The sequence below is a fragment of the Achroia grisella genome, unplaced genomic scaffold (assembly GCF_030625045.1).
Source record: "Achroia grisella isolate CSIRO2021 unplaced genomic scaffold, CSIRO_AGI_Agris_v1 utg109, whole genome shotgun sequence".
NCBI classification, from domain to species: domain Eukaryota; kingdom Metazoa; phylum Arthropoda; class Insecta; order Lepidoptera; family Pyralidae; genus Achroia; species Achroia grisella.
In genome coordinates, this window is record NW_026712573.1 from 1,219,769 (window position 1) to 1,240,372 (window position 20,604).

General features: G+C 31.2%; 1 protein-coding gene across 1 annotated transcript in view; it reads left to right on the top strand.

The window, feature by feature from the left end:
- LOC131847851 (uncharacterized) overlaps positions 1-20,604 on the top strand; it is a 71,859-nt gene that overhangs the window by 27,101 nt on the left and 24,154 nt on the right. The window lies entirely within an intron of this gene.

Genomic DNA, 20,604 nt, shown 5'->3' on the forward strand with positions numbered 1-20,604 from the left:
TTATGGGGATTGCAATACTTAATATGCCTAAACTTCGCGGCAGTCAATTAAATCAATCATAGAATTAGTCAGAAATATAAATCCACTGCATAATCTCTATTTGAACCCCTACCAAATATTTTTTAAGAAAAATATAGCTTATATCTGTCATTGTGATAAAATCTATTGTACTAAATTTATCACAATTTCAATCTATCACATTTTCATATTTTTTATATAATAATAGATGAACACAGTATTAATGCTAATTGGTATATTTGCTCTGTGATTAAATATTCACAAGACATTAGTATCACAAAATGATATCAATGTATAAGTGGACCCATTTGGATGGTGATGAAAGCTGAGCTCATGAAAAGTGAGGATACAATATTCACGTATTGTTGTGCTGGAGAAAATATAAGCAATCAACATGGTGGTTGTTTTTTTTTTTATAATGTAATTATATCTATTTGTGTTCACGCCAGTTACAATACAAGATTGTATGAGACATTCGAATCCGTTTGAAGATTTTCCTACAAAAGTGAGGAAAGGAATTTTTTTAATGAAATTTACGGATCTTACAAGTGAAGAAAACTTTTCAACATAGGCATTATACTTGTAATGAATGAAACATTACGACTTTCGAAATAGATAATTTCCTTATAAAATGTAGGTTTTATTAGTGTTTCGTCGGTCTGGAATTACTGCTATTGATGTACATTTTGATATTCTTAAAAATAATTAAGAAGTAACTAAATTAAATACGTGATGCATTTGTTGTATTGAACGTTTACGAAGCATTTAATTCTAGATGTTATATTGGGTACTAGATTAATTTTATTAATTATAAATTAAATAAGCATTTATACCACTACAAAAAGACATGTGTTTGTGCGAGAATTGAATCCGTCACCATCGATATGTAAAACAGTGTACCTACTATACCGAACAAATATATAGCATTAAGAAAAGAAAATGAGCAAGTTATAATTAGACAGAGTAAAAAATTTCATTAAGTAATATAAAGCGGGGGATGTTATTTTGACATTAATTTATCTCAATTCTTTTGCAATATTTCAAAGTTTCCGTTTAACTTTTGTACGATGCAAGAAACGTGCCAAGATTAAATATTCTCTTCAGGTTCTCATAAGATAGTATAACAGCTGAAGTGTATACTTATAAATAAGGCTAAAGTGACTGTTGTTCAATTACGGCGAAGATTAAAATATTTAGGCTTTATTTATAAGCTACCTACTTCTGTCAGTCTATTTTACGGATGTGAAGAAAAGACTGAGGGTAAAATGAACGCCAATTGGGAGAAAGCAGAAATGACAATATCAAGTACACCTTACACTATATTCACACCATTACTATTTTTGGGTACCTATACAAATACTACAATTCTAACATATAAAATAATGTGCCAATATTTTTATAGACGACAATGGAATGGTGCATTCGCCAGCACTAACGGTATAAGACGATGACAGAATCCATTTGAATTCAGTTCAGTTAGCCCATCGTGATGGTCTAGCAGGAATTAACAATGATGATTTCCAGAAGGATCACGTAGAGATCAAGCCGACATGGTATATTCGTAGTAATGGGGCCACTGGTCTTTAATAATAACAATGCTCTTTCCCATTCATGCCAATATTTGATTACATTGTTTTAGGCTTCGTATACAAATTGTGTTCACTAGTTATTACAGTATACAGTAAATGTTAAATAGATTTTAATACGAATATGTATATTATATATAATTGTAGTAAATTATATACTATAACATTTTAATTCAGGTTGTATATACATGGAATAATTTTACTATTACACAAAAACTAGACGTTATCGACTAAAATTTAGTTACAGATAGTTCTAGATTAACAGAAAACATAAAACAGTTTATACTAAAATCCATGTGGACAACGCCCCAGGATTCAGCCAGTTATGTATAAGGTTAAATAAAGTTTTAAAATGAAACAACTTTCACCTCTGTGTTTGCCGTTAAGTAAATGAATACCAAGTAATCACAGCATGGACCCAAATAAATCCATCGAAAAGTCCATTCAATTTAAAACTAGAGCTTCTGTATAATTTTACTGTTACAAAAATAACTTTGTTTCGACCTTTCAGAATATACAATTTCAATATTAATTTTCGTAAAGCCCCGCCGAGTACGGTATTTTACACAGGTGTTCAAGTGAACCTAAGTTCGTACGAAGTTGGTCAGAATAAGCTAGTCGTGCATTAAAGTTTATATTTTGAATACTGATTTATTAAACCTACCGCCATGTCCTGTCTTCTCTTCTCTACCCAAAGGTTATCGCTTGAGCGATAAGTTGCCTTTTGTACCTTATTACTCTGTAAATTATATTATCTTTATATACGCATCTGATGCAATAAATAAAGAAGCTGTATAAATTGTACTTTTAATTTTATCGCCGCTAAACATTGTAATACTAGTTATATCGCGAATTCTATCAGAACTCATGATATATATCCTTTATATAAGCGAAGTTAAATTACAGACTAGGTATAGGTAAGATTAAAAGTGATTGAGAAGGAATTTTCAAGTGTTACGTTACATAACGACTTTAATGATGCCACAATAGTCAAAAAAGTCAAAAAAGTGTTACCGAAATGAAATTGTTATAAATGCATTGATTTATTTTATGAACTACATGCCTTACTTGCCAAATAAATTTTATTATTATTATTATTAAATATACAAGAAATTTTTCATGATAAATTTACATAGTGTTTTGTGTTTGGTTAACGATTATAGATATTTTTTTAAATGTATTCATAGTATAAATAAACTTTTATTTAGTCAATTGTAGTCAAATGTAGTTTTAAAACAGAATTGTAGATAGAATGTATTTTTTGATGTTTCTTTCTTTAATTCATGAAACACCAAGAAAAATGTGATGTAATATTAAACTACTGAAATATTTATCCGCGTACTTCTATTATCTTTTCTAATACTACAGTATACAATTCTAGTCATAGCTAATATCCTATGCGGCAAAATCATACAAACACTCATTATCTATGTAAATACGTAATTTGTATGTACAAGCAAGATGTCACAAGTGTCTTATCAACTGAGATAATCAAATGTCTAGACACTAAATCTATTCAAAACACGTTAACAGTGATAGCATTTTTAACTGACTTCAAAAAGGTAAAGATTTAATCAATTTGATTGATTTTTTTGTGTAAAAACATTAAAATCGTGACTTCTCATGATATTACGATTATAATCAATATCATTCTGATAAGTTATTTTTAATTTAAGTCTTTTATGTTAAATAAAATATTGAATTTATAATAAATTCATTATTTATATTTTTACTGATTTCTAGTAGAAGACGATATTCAACATACAAACCTATAAGCATTCAATCTTTGTGTAATCAGATAATATTGTCTGAAAATAATTGAAGGCGACCCCTAAAATATGGTCGAGCGCAATGATGACTGGCTCATGCGTCATACTCGTGAACGAGTGCTGCTTGTAGGGACTGGTCTGCTCTTATCACTAATAAATTAGTGCTGGTTGGTAGTTTGTATTCACACGTTTCGACTTGTAAATGTAAACCAACAGGGATTATTTAAAAGAGCAACACACAAGTTTCTAGCTCGTTCTTCTTGTGATGAGACAGCTTTCCGAACGAGCGGTAGATAAAATAAAATACTTACGACTATTCAAAAGTACTTAAATTAAGTTTATTTGAATAAATGATTTTCTATTCTATTTTACTTACATGAAGACAGCTAACACTATACAGTAGCAATAATCTTAATATTCGTAACATTCATACAAGACCATAAAATACGTGGTTAGAATGCTCACAACCTTAAAATCGTTGAATTTTATTAATTTCCGCATAGTTTTGCTTTTGAGTTACAAAATAGTCTTATAATAGAACGAAAGTGTTGTTCCCATGTGCATTATATGTAACGTCAATTGACGACTACAGTGAATAAAAAATATATAATTCATATATACTTTTATATACGAATTATATATTTTTTATTATATTAGTAAGAAAGGAATTTTATTACATTTATGCGACTCGGTGGTTTTGATGTTTAGCGCACTTCCTTACTTCCGATGGTCTCGGGTTCTATTCTTAGCACGGTACAAATATTTATATTCATAAGTATAAGTATAATTCTTTATATTAGTCTAGTCTATGTATATATACTTATAAAAAAATATTTGTATCAGTTGTCTAGTATATACCAGCTCTGCTTAGCTTGAAACTAGACGGCGCTGTGTGAATTGTCCTGAGATATGTTTTTTGTGTTATTGTAACTCTAATCAGCTGACGGTCCACCAGACAGAAAAGGATAACGTCATCTACTTATTTAATTGAAAATATAAATTAAAGACTACAATTAATGTATAGAGTTAAAACCATTAATAAAATTGCATCATTTTAAAAGTATACGTGTGCCATAATTTTATATCAGCTCCGATCTATGTCAGCAGTTTTAGTTCAGCTATATTCTATATTGCTTGAACGGGGCTTCGATTTGTTCTATTTTAGTTTAACACGACGTTGGGTAGATGCTATTAAACCCCCAATATAACGCTCAGAAATTGATTAAACGATTAAACGTATTGCTATTTATATTCATACGGCGCTATGTACTATATGGAGGGTAAAATTCATTATCACCATGTGGTAGACCTGGTTGGCCTAGTGGTTTAGCTCACTGTCTTACATCTGATGGTTGCGGGTTCGATGTCTCGCAGGATATAAACTTTTGTATTCATGAGCTTGATTGTCTTTATCGGTTGAAGTGTTTTTACATATATAGATATATTATGTATATATTTACAAAAAAAAAAATGTATTAATACATCAGTTGTTTATACCCAGCACAAGCTCTGCTTCAGATATTACCATAATTAGAAATATTATGGTTATTTCTGATATTATAGTGAAAACCATATTTAATGTACATCAGATAAATAAATTGAAACTGATGTAATTTCTAAGAATTGTCCTTGAATTTTATTATATAATAAAATATTTTTTTAAATGTAAAATAATATTTCTACTAATTTCTTTTTAAACACAATTGTTTATAGTAAGTTGATACAGGCGGCGAATAAACATATTTAATAAAATAAACAGTTAGTCCAAATTAAAAAGTTTTAATTTGTATATAATATACAAAAACATCACAATAGTTAAAATAAAACACATTAGTATTCTCTCTGTATGTAGTCGTGGGTAAAAAACAAACATAAATGGCGGACAAAAGATGAAATTGCTGTTATTATTCGATCGTAATCAAACGTAGCTTGGAATTCACGTAATGTGCCATGGTAATGGAATAAAAGGCGTATTCACATCACAACTTTAATTGAAAACTGTCTACAATTTGTTAATAACTACTACTATTCAGGTAGAATTTGAAAAAAGTCGTCTGTGGAAGCAACTCTGTTTATCTATATTAATCGCCAAGCAGCTTGCTATGTAAACTGTGCTAATTAATGCATGGAATATAGTTGTGAAATTTAATATATAACTATACTAGCTTCTATCTGCGACTTTATTCGCGAGGTATTAGCCTCGATTGACGCTATTGACCTAAACGTATATTTTATCTTAAAGGATAATTAAATCATGCAAATACATTTTTTATAGATTATATGATGTTTGTTTAAAGTATTTTTATAGTTATATAAACTTAAAAAATATATTGTAATAGATGGACCATCCATAAAAAATTATTCCTCCAATAAAAACAATGTTAGTTTTACAACACATAAAAGTTCGTAAAAGCTATTATTACCTACAACTAAAACGATTGCTTTAAGACATGTATTGTATTTTAACAGCTGTAGTATGTATATCTCGTTTTAGATCTGTAATGTAAAACGACCACCAACTGTGACCACTGACAGTTAAATGCGTGGTATGAAAAATTGATTTTTAGATAGATTGACACTCCGTATGGTTATAATAAATATACTGCCTTTGGATACAAAAAAAAAAATGTATAATTGCACATGCTATAAGAAATTAAAATACAATCCTAGTCAGCTTAATCCTGGATGAATGGCGGTTTTCCACGTGCGTTTTTTACAGAAACTTTTTGCTACAACCACAATATGGAATTAGTTCCCAACAGTAATTGTGAATTAATATAACATTGATAATACAAAACCTTAAAAAAAAGAGAGACTTAAAAGTCTGCAAGGTACATTTGTCCTGTGATGCAGCTGCTTCTAGGCGGCGGTCAGCATTTAATTTCAGTATGACGCGGCCCTCTATTCTATGAAACCTAAATATGATGAAATATTTATGTATGGTATAAGTATTTATATTATACTTAATAGTTAATTCTCGTTCAATTTATTATGAGATATTCGTAATAGAATTTCTTTCTACCTCTGTACCATTTCATTTTCGTAGAATATGACTAATTCGTTGTGAAAATGTAATAAATAGAACAGCGTGATTTCATCAGCTTAATTTAGCATTAGCGTTAAGGATAATTATGTCATATATAATGCAAAAGAATAAGAAAGATTTGTCCATACAATTATTGTTAATTAGAATGATGATGACAATGACGAATCGTCTTTATTAGTTCCCGTTTGATGTCGAGATTTCCACTATTTCGATCATTACGTTCAATGATTGTTAGATTGTAATTGGTTATCTCAAGAAATATAACACAATGCCTTGATTGGTGTCTATATTTAATTTCTCATGGGAATTACTAAAGTACTTAATTATCTACATATATGCGTTTCTTGTTGTATTTGTTAATTTTTACCCTATTGTACTCTAACCCAATATCAGTCAATGTATACAGTCATATGCGTTGATTTGTATATACTGTCGTATTGTTGATTATTGAGTGTTGTTTTTAATGGTATTCCTTAATGTACAAATAGTAAAGTTCATATTATGGTGCACTTATATTGCTGACGCAATTATATTGACTTTATGCATATCGGTTTTATAATTAATATAAGGGACAAAAGTATAATTTGATATTTACAAAAATCCTTTCATATTGTAAGTTTATTGAATAAAATAACAACTTTCCATATTTTAGCTTTATAAGCGTACTTTTATCAATGCGTTGTTGATACTCAAGATAAAATATTTTATAAGTGTTTAGTTTAGCAGCCGCCTACCTTTAACCTTATGGTGTGCTCATTCCAGCTGCATCATTTATCTACATTGATTTCTCGTTTCCTATTTCGTATTTCATCTGCATTAAACGTTTAGTGAGAGGAACATCTAAAGCGCTGAATGAGATGATGCCATCCGGATGCGTCGCTCGGTTTCAGTCTGCCTTCCGCGTATTTTATGCGATGTTGTATAAGTTTCGACAAGTAGCCGTGTTAGGTCAGGGAATACAGACAGGTTGAAATTGATTAAATGTCATGAAGATCATTAACTTTGTATTAGATTTGTGTAGTTATGAGTTGTTTATTATTTATTTTATTTGAATAATAAATAAGTATTTATACAATTTATATAATTAGGTTAAACAAAAAAACAATTTACTTTGACAAGTGACTGCAAAGTAAGAAAGAGCAAGCATAGCTTACTCTTCTATAAGGACAGAAGATAGTATGAAATTATTATCAGACAGAGACAAGACATAGAGATCAAAATCAATTCAATATATCTTTATATTAATATATTCTATTACACCTGTCATAAATCATAAATACATCTCCGGTAGTTCAGAATGTAAATAATTTCAAACTAATAAAATTGACAAGAGGACTCAGCTCTTATTATTTTCAAATGAGATTGTAGATGATAACGAAAATATAGTGTCATGTTTACAGTAAATTATGCAGAATAGGGTAATTATGCTATTTACATTTACCTAAAAATAAATAATTTAATTAGAAGCCACATGTCTACTAGGCTAAACTCTACAAGCATCATCATATTTCTATCTATCATGTTTTAATAATCTTATAGAAGTGTATACACACCGGAATATAGGTAGAAAACTATTCTTTATTAAAATAAAAAAAAAATAGCCTGCCAGTCTACGTTAAACCTATCTTTTTTTATTAATAAAGGGGTTAAAGTTCTATTATGTCAAAGAAACAGACAGTTTATAAATCTATCTGCCTTATATTATTGACCCGTAAAATTTTTAATTACCAACCAAAACAGACCTCTTGAATTGGTGGCTAGGGAGTCAGAAACTTTCCCTCGGATACAGCTTTAAATTTTCATAACCAACTGTTATATAATGCGATTGTGTTCTGAATAATTTATCTATATTATTCATTACCCTGTAGAATAGGGTTGACGCGTTTGGTTTTAACTCAAAAAATAATATTTTTTATTTTTTTGGTGTTGTATTATAAGTGTTTGTAACCGGATCTTTTATGCTTGATCAACATCATTGTAGTATTAATTAATAATGTAGTATTCCGGGCAGTGGCTAAGTCATTACTATATGTCCTGACAACTCTATCTAGAAAATAGAATAGAATCTGTTGCTATTTGTTAAAAAGTATACAATACATTAAGACTATCATTATGTCATATTTTTTGTTATATCTCATTTCTTTAGAGGCATTTGTCCTTTAAGGAAATGTCGACTACATAACATATACTTTGTTGCATCTGTTCACATATACAGTGTTGTAATAAACTAATCTTAAAATAAATAAATACTCTGACCCATTGTTCACAAATAACTTTTTTTTAAATATGATAATGAACTGGTGCTCCTGCTTGCGCTAACGAGTTTACGCTGGCGGGGCACAAGTGGAGGATGATCAGGTCAGTGGTCAGGTCAGTTTGCGCATTGTGGCAAATTTGCCATGAATTTATTACGATGGTTTCCATGGGGAACAACGTGCAGGTCAACCCGATACATTATTACTAACATAATGGGATTACTAGTTCACATTACTAACAATCCCCTTGCCCTCTACATATACCTGTTCTCTGGCATAGGTACAGGTATATGTAGTAAATAAGTGACTGAGACAAAAACATATCTATACAGACTTTATGTATACTTAATTTAATTTAACCTCACTAATAGTCCTATATCTTACCTACCCAGATTGTATTTCAGTATTAAAGCCTTCCACCCCTCATTTATATTTTTCACATTATGTTTGCTCATGTTGAATATTATCTCATATTATCATTTTCTTAATATGGGAACTTAGGTATGACAGCCCTACTACAGAACCCTTTCGTATGCCGAGCGAACGCGAACTTTTAAAGTTTTATTGTTTACACCGTCACTCTTTTCTAACTCTGCGCAATCATCTATTTGTCCTTATCTTGCTTGTGACATAATAATATACCCTCCTTTTCTGACATGATTGCGTACTAGAATCATGCTTTCTTCCTGCCTTTTATTGGATTGATATAGGCCTGTTATTATTTTCTCTCTATAAAATTGGTGACGTTATTTTCCCGGGTGTTTTTTATTCGGCTCAAATTGGATTTCATTCGTTTTTGTTATGATTGAATTCGTAAGGATATTTATAAATATTTTATGATGTATTATTGAGGTGTGATTTTAAATAGATTCTATTAACATAAAACAAATAAAGTTGCCTTGGTGCTCTTGATAGATAAATAGATAATTATTTTATTAAAGGTACAGCTTTCGTTATGTAGTGATAAGGATATTGTAATTTTACTCCGGTTTATCAATTCGTTAATTCTATTTGTTAACGGTATCTTCATTAACCAGAGAGACAACTTGAAGGTCTCAGTGGTTTAGCACAACTTCTATTCATCTGATGACACAAACTTTTGTTTGGGCATGATTGTTTGTATTAAACTGCATGTTTTCTATGTGTATAATGTATGAGATATGTTTATATAAAAATATTTAACTGTCAATCAATTTAATATTAATTATTTGTATTTTGAATAATTCACCCAGAACAATTCACATAGCGCCATATTATCTCAGAGCTTATACTGTCAATTGTTTAGTACCGACAGTATAAGCTCTGAGATAATATGGCGCTATGTGAATTGTTCTGGGTGAATTATTCAAAATACAAATAATTAATATTATTAGTCGTATTTTAAATAAAAAAATAATTAACAAACTTTACTGTATATGTTTTATATATAATTGTATTGAAATTTACTAGACTATGACTACAATATTGTATTATAAGAGCTTAAACGAGTATTAAACATGTCTAAATCTACTTAGAGTATTTTTATCTGAGTTTGAGAGAATACAGTGTAAACACATGTTACTCACATTTTCATAAATGTAACATACTCACCGTAATAATACATAAATGAAGGTTAAGTTTCTGTACTTACGTACCTAAATACAAGTCAGTCGGATCCTGACGTTGAGTTTGTTCGGTCTAAATACCCTTGTCAAGAAGTCGCACAAATGTTTCTATATACATTGGGGTGTTGTACAAATTTCCCATGAATTCCATGTAAGTTGCAGACTACAAAACTGTTCTAATTGTGACTAATCTAAAATCAGATATGTATGTCAGACACATTGTACCTAGTAATGTTAGATTTGCTTGAAACTCGGGTTATAATAATTATATCACGCAGGCATGTAAGAGTCTAATCGGTTAGACATATAATATTTGTCAACTCTTGGGAATATTAGTCACAGTTTGAATAATTCACAACTGAGCATCTTTGAAAAATCTGTGAAATTATTTTGTATTTATTTGATTTCTTTGTTGTAATTGTGAATTCCTTGACAAAACCGAAGTACTATCTGTATGTCATGGGCACTGTTTTAATTATCACCAAATGAATTAATAAAATTCTTAAGGGTCGACAAACTTGACCTCGTGACATCCTTGGTGTTTCAGGCGTCCATAGGCTACGGTAGTCGTTTACCATCAGATGGAGCGTATGTTTGTTTGCCTATATAGTATAAAAAATGTAACGGTAATTCCATGAGGTTTAATAGTAATCTAATAATAGATTCAATATCGTAATAAATGAAGTATTATAAATAATACTGTATACAGGATCAGATTTCCGAATAATAAACGGTTATGAAATGGATAAAAATATTTACAAAAAGAAAGAAAATACTATAAAGCAAAGCCTCAGTCTCTAGTCTCAGGTGTAACATATTCGTACACGATGTATGCAATGAGATTTAGATTCTTTTAATTCTATCTTTTTGGTATTTTATTTCAGGAGAATGAACCGCTTTTCCGATAAATAAAGCAGATAGCTTCTCGTTTTAATTGAGTACGGAACCTTCACGTGTCACTGCGAAAAGATAAAATAAAAAGCAAGCGCGGAGTTTTCCAAGTGTCGTGTCTTTATCGCGATCATTTCGCTTTAGTGATCGTTCACAATATGGAATGGCTTTTATCGTACTACTCTATGTCTATGATTTTAATAATTTCTATTTATAATAATAGAAGCTTATAGAATTTATATATTAAATAGAATAAACGCGCTTCAGTGCGTATATGTTGTATTCGCGGATACTAAAAATATTGCGCAATAGATTTCGATCGCACTATTTACTATTGCAAGAATGAGGAAAGATGATTTTTAAATATTCTGTAAATAATATGTCATTCAAGAGACTTAACGGTAACCATAGGGGTCCTCATGAACTCTCTATTTTAGGTTTTTATCAACACTTGATGATGATGAAACTGGTATCTATATACCAGTAGCAGACCTCAGTAACGAGCGCGTTGCCGATCCTTAAGGGTCAGAAACGCACGTGATTTCCCGGTTCATCAGTTGTCGAAAGACTGCGATAATAGTTTACCGTCCAATGATACGTAAGCTTGATTGCCACCAGCTTAGTGTCATAAAACAATTGAAGTTGATTTTTTTTATGAAACAAAAAAGTTGCATATTCTATTAATGATGGACTCTCTATCATATTTTAACATAAAATTACTTTGAATACGATAATGAACCAAAATTAATAAAGCTATCAAAATATTTGTACAATATTTTATTAGCGACATTGTGAAGAATATTAAACTTGTAGCTTGGTCATGTTAATACAATTTTAAAACAATAGTTTATCAACGCTTCCTGAGAGATGTAAAACTTTATTACAAGATTTTAACTTATTTTCAAGTTTCATTTCATTGTTACATTTATCCGTAACAATAATATTTTGTTTCCTTCTTTTAAACAAACAAGATAGTTTACGAATAAAGTTATTAATACTACTAACTTGTTTAAGTACTTCATTGTGGAAAAAAATTCTATAGATCGATATAAATACCGGCACTAATCATATACTCTGGAAGGATACTAGTGGAAGATAGTGAAGGACATGGTATTCCCCAATTTTTTTTTCCTAAATCCCCATAAAGTAGCTTAAGAAGAATAGTCGCCCCCATTAAGAAGTCTGTATAAATTCGAAGTTTTTTGACCACTTGTCCCTGTTTTTCCGATAATTCTATTTACAAAATTGAAGGCTTTTTGTATTTTCTTATTTTACTTTGATAATTTTGTAAAATTGATGATAATTTTTTTGGCCACCTATTTCATGTTTCTTGCTAATGTTACCCACAACGCTAGTACCTACCTACTCTTGTTTTCCTTTTAGGGGCTTATATGGACTGCAAAATAATCCACCACACACCACCAAATTTTTTTTCTCTATGTATTTGTTTCACCTGTACCTCCCCTAGTTAAGGTTGACTTGATATTATATATTGCTAGCAACGGGCCTGTTTTCTTCATTACTAGTACGAGGGCTACACTGAAAGTTTTTAGAACTGGCTACTTGAGAGCAATATAATAAAAAAAATTGTTAAAATTTTGAAAATGGAACTCTTTACGAACAGTACTGAGTATATAATTTATTCGTATGTCATGTGTTTTACGGTTTGGCGGCAAATTGAAAATAGTCTGTGTAACGTTATCATGAACTTAACACGAGAAAATTTTCGTGTGATGATTTTTTATGACTTTCGATGTCATCTAAGTCAACAAGAAAGTTATGATAGACTACTATTGGACTTCCACGATGAAGCCCCGTCTCGTGCCACTGTTTACATGGCACTGGTTTAATGAGTTTAAACGTGGTCGCACTAATCTTACCGATGATTTGCGTGAGGGACGGCCTTCTACGGCGACAACTGAAGATAACATTCGTGTTGTGCGGCGTATGATAGAGACTGACAAAAGAGTGACCTATTAGCAGATCCGGGCAAGCTTAACGATTGGTATGAGTCAAGTGCACAAAATCCTCCATGAACATTTGGCGGTCAGGAAGCCTTGTGCCCGGTGGATACCTTATAATTTCACTGAGGCTCAAAAACTCCGTCGGGTTGATTGGTGCCGTGAAATGCATGAAAGATTTAACGGAGGTGACTCAAATTCTGTGTTTAACATAGTTATGGGAGACGAAAGCTGGATTTACTGTTATGATCCCGAAATTAAAGACAGTCAGCTCAGTGGGTGTTTCCTTCTGAGGAGCTGCTAACTAAAGTGAAGGGAGGTCGAAGCATAGGAAAAAAGATAGTGGCCTCGTTCTTTGGAAGAACAGGTCATTACGCGGCAATTGTTTTAGAGGATCGAAAAACAGTTACTGCAGAGTGGTACAGTAACAATTGTTTGCCACGTGTTTTGAAAAAAGTGCGTGAGAAACGACCTCGCAGTAGGATCCTCCTTCACCACGACAATGCTTCGTCGCACACCGCCAGGCAAATGATCGATTATTTGGCGACCTCAGACGTAGAACCTGGGTCATTCGCCTTATAGCTCCGACCTCGTACCTTGCGATTTTTATTTATTCCGAAAAATGAAAGAAAAAGTTCGAGGAAAACGTTTTATGGACGCCGAGGATTCGGTGGCTACGTTTTAGAAGGCCGTCAAAGAGACCCCTAAGGACGAGTGGGCAAAGTGTTTTTCTCAGTGGTTCTATCGGATGCAGCGATGTATTGACGTGAATGGACACTATTTTGAAAAGATAAAATAAAGGTAATAACTTGCTAATTTAATCAGTTTTTGATTTTCTAAGAACTTTCAGTTTGACCCTCGTAATTAATAATATTATCCCTGATAATATTGCAAACGTAGAACGTTTTTTGTTACTTTTAAATTTCATACATTTGACATATCCATTGCAAGATGTACCATTTAATCAATAAGTTAAATTTTGATTCCTCCAGACAGAAGTCCACTCCGACTTATATTGAAATATTTTGTGAGGAGAACTTTTACATGTAACTCCAGTGGATCGATATCGATGCTGGAATTATCTCGTTACTAAGACAACGGCATAGGAAAGTTCAGTGAACTCGCACTTATATGAAATTTTAACAGTACATTTCAAAAATTGGATAGCGCAAGTGAATTGAATAAGAAAACAATTCATAGATGTACGGTGTTGTACAGTGTTTGTGCTTTACAAAATATAATAGTAGTATCTGTCTAGTTACAGATTTTCTGTGCGATAAGTATGTTTCAGTTTTTTTATTAAATACTTGCATGCATTTAAACATGTTCGTAGGAAAATTTACTGTGGTAGACTTTGTAGAAAGTTGCCTGCCTGGTTACCTCTGTCTCACTTGTTTCTGCAGCCAAGCAGTTTGCTTTGTTGTAAGCTGTGTTTTAGTTAGAGGTTAATATATGTCAGTGAAATTACAGGGCATGCAGGCATCACACTTTAGTCCTATTAAATAGCAAAAACGCTACATGCAATATGCGCTGACATGATGGCCGTGGTGCTGATACTGTAGGTTACAGTTGCCACCTACAAGTGTTCCGACACTTTGTTTTTACTTCCAATTATACAAAAATAAATATTTATATCGGATATATTCATGTTTACATCGTCGGGTTTTGCCGTGTAGTTTTAGAATTGACAAGAGACAATATTCATGAGCACGTTGCGTGGCAGCGTCGCAAACTCATGAGCTCACGATTTAGGGCTTCTGGGAGTCCGAAACTAGTAAAACAACCCTAAAGATACATGTAAATGTGAGTATGCCCATGTAAATTTTAAAATATTTTTTTATAAAGTTAGTTTTTTATACTTGTTTTTAATATTGCGTTAATATCTCTTTGTCACGTGGTTTATTTTACTAGTGTTTAGGGTATTTAATCATTTCAGTATTGATTCTACTTACATTTGGAAATGTTGGGGAAGGGGAGGTAGGTAGCGAATGTAATGCGCCATGCATTACATTCGCACTGCGGTTTCGAGCCTCGGATTGTGGGCCATGAAATTAAATTCCTATCAATCAATTTTAGTAAACAAGCCGCCGCATGGGACTTCGTCTGCATATCTATTTTAATAAATTATCTTCGAATACGAAACTAACTATTGTACTTGTAAGAATTAACTATTTTAGACCTCACATGTTGTTATATTAGTCATGGTATTTGACATCATCATCATTGCCTTGCCTTTATCCCATTATTTGGGGTCGGCGCAGTATGTCATTCTCTTCCACTGCTCTCTATCAGTCGTCATATCTAAACATACTCTTCTTTTATTCATATCATCTTTCACGCAATCTATCCATCTTTTCTATTTGACAATTCGCAATATAGACTTCCTCATACATATGACAGACTGGGTCGTATTTATTTACATCGTTTTAAAGTTCTTACTTTTTAACTTAATATAGAGTACAAAATGTACCTACTTTAAATAGCAAAACCGATTTTAAAACACGAAGTCTTTCGTGTTTAATAAATGAGTAATATCATAATATTAGAAATTTATTTATTTATTTAGATTGGGTTTAATTCACAAGGCGACAGCAGCCAGATAGAAGGATTAACTGCACTAATTTGTCATAACTATAAATTACGTCAAAGCAGTCGTCATTGCCTTGCCTTCATAATTATTTTGGATCGACGTTATTTTACCAAATTTACGTTAAAACTATGATTATTAAATTGGGATATTTCAAATCAAAGTAGGCGCGGCATATATAAAGCAATGTACTGTTCTAGTATATTAAGCCACCCTTTACGCCTCAGTTGGAAATTACGAAGTCAACAAACAGACGTTAAATAAACAAACGATAACAATGCTTCTTATGTTGGTTTATATTGAAGATAATAGTTTTATTTGTAGTGTGGGCTTGATGTAATTACCCACTTCAGAAACTATTTAGATGTACGTACCTACGTGTTTGTAGTGTGTGAGTGTTCTGTGAGTATCCAATGATGTAGTACAGTATTCGAGAAAAATAAGATATAATTGTTATTGCTATTTACCCATGAGATTAAAGAATAAGTTTTTTTCCTTCCTGTTTAGAGTAAAGAATAACGTATTCGTAATAAAACGTATAGTTGAACAATTATGCATACTACATATATTTTTATTTTCGAAACAAACTTAACTTGTAATACTGGTGAAGATCTCTGTACTATAGAAAATAAATATACCCAAAGACCATGCTATAAAAACAAATGATTATCATGGAGTCGAAGCGAGAGGTAAGTATATCAGCGAATTCGTTCTACAATCCTCTAAAAGATCTTGGCTTGTTTAGAACTGCAGTAAGTTCTTCACTAGAACATGTATCTCAAGCTGCACTAGCAGTCTCCTACCAGATTTGGTTAAGTAGAGAAAGAAATATTAGCGGTCAAGGCGAGTATTGACGTACATTAGCAAGGGGACCCTGAAACCTATACTCAGATCACGAGTCCTGAGAATTAATCAGAATTTGCTCAGCTCAAGAGCTGATCAAGATCAGTGAATGCATGGAACGCTGAACATCGTCTCAATTATATTAGATTTTGGTATAAAAATATATATTCTGACGACAGTAATACATACCACTAATATCAAATAAGGTAATTAGAAGTATTGTCAAGTGTTACTGTAGTGGGATATATAACAAGTCATCAACTGGTTGAGCATATTTGAATCCAAAGCGGGAAGGAAGGAAGCGAGATAAACGCTGCACTCGTGTTCAGTTTAATTGTACTAAAAATAGTTAATTTTGTTTCGTGATGTTATTTTGACAATTACTAATGAAATATTGTTTTATCATTATATCAGAATAAATACAATAATAATAAAAATACTTCCTAATGAAAAATCAATCTCTTTGGAAACGTCTGTCAAGTAATTTGATGACTAACAAATATACTAATAATAATTAACACATGTGTGGGTATTTTTACTCAATAACACCTAAACAGTTTTCAATAAAATGTGGTGCAGTATAAGGCGTAATTATAATTGAGTCCAAGATTAACATACTTACATGATTTTCATTGTTCTAAATCTTGGGATCAAAGCAGGTTACAGCAAACCAATAATAATTTTCAAACGTTTCAAAGAGTCATAAAAATCCAGTTTACAGGTAAAAGGTGATCCTAAATAAACGCCTAAATATAAAAAGCGATCGGTACAGTGACCTAAGTCAACAGGCGAAACGTTTACTGAGGACAAATACTTGCACTAAGATATGGTAATGAACTTACTCGCTGTCGCAGATACGTATGTATTATGTATGTCCTACACTGATAACGCCTCTACGCGTCTACTGCGCAGTGATGTACCGAGATGTGTTTTTTTTTTATCAAACTGTCCGATAAGAGGTTTATGTTTTTTGGAAGTTTATATGTTCAATGAATTAGTGTAAAGGCTCGAATTCACCATGTGTTCAAAAGAATATGAACAAGCGTGATAAAGTAGGTATAACTTTTTACATGGGAATCCGATTTGATTATTTTATTGGATACTAGCTGTGCCCGCGGATTCACCCGCCTTAAATTTCAATAAAAAGATAGCCTATGTGTAATTCTGATGCATAAGCTATATTACTGTAAAGTTGCATTAATACCCGTTCTGTAGTTTTAGCGTGAAAGAATAACAAACAGCAACTCACAAACTTTCGTGTTAATAAGATTATACGAAAAATATTGAAATTGAATGCTACATATATTATTAAATAGTACATATATACATTTAATAATAAGTTTGCACCCCTAAGAGAAAAAGAATGTAAATTTCAAATAAATTAGTTTGAATGAAATATTGTAAATTTTTTCCACATTTTGAGGTGATATTATTTTTAACTTATATATAAATAACTTCAAGGTATATATACTTTATATTATAAAAAGGTTAGGTCAAAGTTATTCAGCTTTATTATAACAGTTAACAAATAAATAATATTAATTAATTTTGTACAGAGTTGACTAATTAAATTTAGTACCCATGTATTTATTTGTATAAAACAGGAAAATGACTAATTAAAGTTAAAGACTACATTAACTAATTGAATTCAAGTTTCTTAATAAAAAGAAGACTTGTCTGCATGGTTTGTTCGTACTTTGGTCGTCATGTTATATCCATAAAGTTGTTCATGTATATAGCAGACTATTGCCACTTTCTAACAAGTCACGTCAGTTTGTTCGTCATACCAGTTCCATAAAAATCTGAATATTAAGTTACAAAGAGAACTTTACAAGTAAATATTGCCAAAATAGTAATGTTGATAGTGAAAAATGTACAATTACTGTTCGAACAAAAATAATTAAAAAACCTAAAAGCATACCAAGTTTTGCGTGTAACTGTCAAATTTTCGAAATCATGTAATATTGTTCAACTAATTTAAGACCAATATAAAAGAAAAAAAAAGAATAAAAGGATTTATAGCGAATTAACATTATAAACTCAAAATATATTCGTATTTTCAATTTCAACGTAATGGACGTTGGTGCAATTGATGGTAAAAAGTAATGTGAAATATCAAAATAAAATATAAATATAAAGCAGTTTTAATATGCAAAGAAACAAAGAGCACAACAATATTAATTTTGTATAAAATGTACAGACAAAGAATTAAAATATAAAAATATACATCGTTCACAACACTGACAATGACAAATTCATACCTAATTTTAGTTGATGTTATTTCCTCAATGATTTCCGAATAAGTTGTAATTATTAATTGAAATATAATGATAGCCTGCGGTTTAACATATCTATTTACTTCCAATGGTCGCGGGTACGATTTCTCGCATGGTGCAAACATTTGTATATATGACTATGATTGTTTGTACTGGCAGTTTCTATGTATATTAAGTATATATTTATAATGCTCTAGTACCCATAACACAAGCTCTGCTTACCATGTGACTAGATGGGGCTGTGTTAATTGTCCAGGTTTGTTTATCATAACATAGTATAAAACAAAGTCAGTATCGCTGTCTGTTCCTATGTATGCTTAAATCGTTAAAACTAACGCAACGGATTTTTAAGTGGTTTTTTTAATAGATAGAGAGATTCAAGAGGAAGGTTTATATGTATAATACACGTATATATGTATGTACATGTAGCTAGTTTATTTATAATAGGATTGAATCGCAAGTCCAAGTTAGACTCAGTAAGAAAATGGATGTTTTAAATTGAAACTGTACTAAATATAACTTAAGAGAGATAGGTATTGTACCTCCGGATACAAGACATAAGTTTCAACTGCAGCCGTGAGAGTTCCAAATTAAACCGATAGATCACGTGGCCCGGCATACTCCTATATAGCTACCTACCTACTATTAAGTGGAATTTTGTATATAAATATAAAACACTTATATAATTAGTCATTCAGTATATGTAGCATTTGTGTAGTGGCATAGTGGTTTATTATCCCAATTTACTGCCAAAAGGTCATGTCTTCAAATCAAGCAGTCACAAAAAAAAGTTTTGATTGAGTTCTCGGTGTTTCTTTCACCGAAGAGTCAGTCAAAAATATACATTGACACACAAAGATTTGAACGTCATAGTAGTAAACCACTAGTATAATAGATTTGTACTGTTTTGTAAATAGTAATACAATTTACAAAAGGTTAAGGTTAAAGGTTAAACAGGGCCAACGACGTTCTCATTATATATATATTAATATTAAAAATACATATATTTTATTTACACTCGAATGTACTTACTACGTACTACTATAATAATACTACTACTTATTGTACGCTATGTATATGTTTCAATGTTCTCGCTACAAATAAAATTCAATAGACATATGGAGCACGCCGGTTCCGATAAGGGAAGTGGCCACTTGATAACGGGCGATGCATACTAACGGCGTGCTGATATTGTAGAGTGAATGCATTGTGTATGAAAAAAATCGTGTACAATCCCAGGGTCCCATGTTATCTATGATTTGTTATGTGGCTGGCAAAGGTGGAATGCCTTAAATGAAGATAAAAAACTCACCAATGTTTCATGTAAAGCGTATATTTGTCACAATTTTAATGGTAAAAGTAATAATTGTGTATAAAAACATGTCAAATAAAAGTAAATATATAAAAAGAGGTCTGTTGCCAATAATTAGTAATACTATTTCACTAGGTACTATATTATTGTACAAAATGTCATATTTCTGAATTTATATACCTAATAGTTTGATCATGAAGTACAATATTATCTAGTATGTAATAAAGTGTCTAAGTATATGTAACACCAAATATATGTATAATAATAATAATGGTTATTATGCAAATCAGATTTCCTTCCCAATACATGTCTTTTTATTATGGACTGATTAGTTAAATCAGTCCATGATGTCCATACAAGTTGGATTGAGATATTTTTATAGTAAGATATATATGGATGTAAATATTTAAAAACAAATAAAAATAGGGCATATCGAAGTGTAGTTATAGACATAGA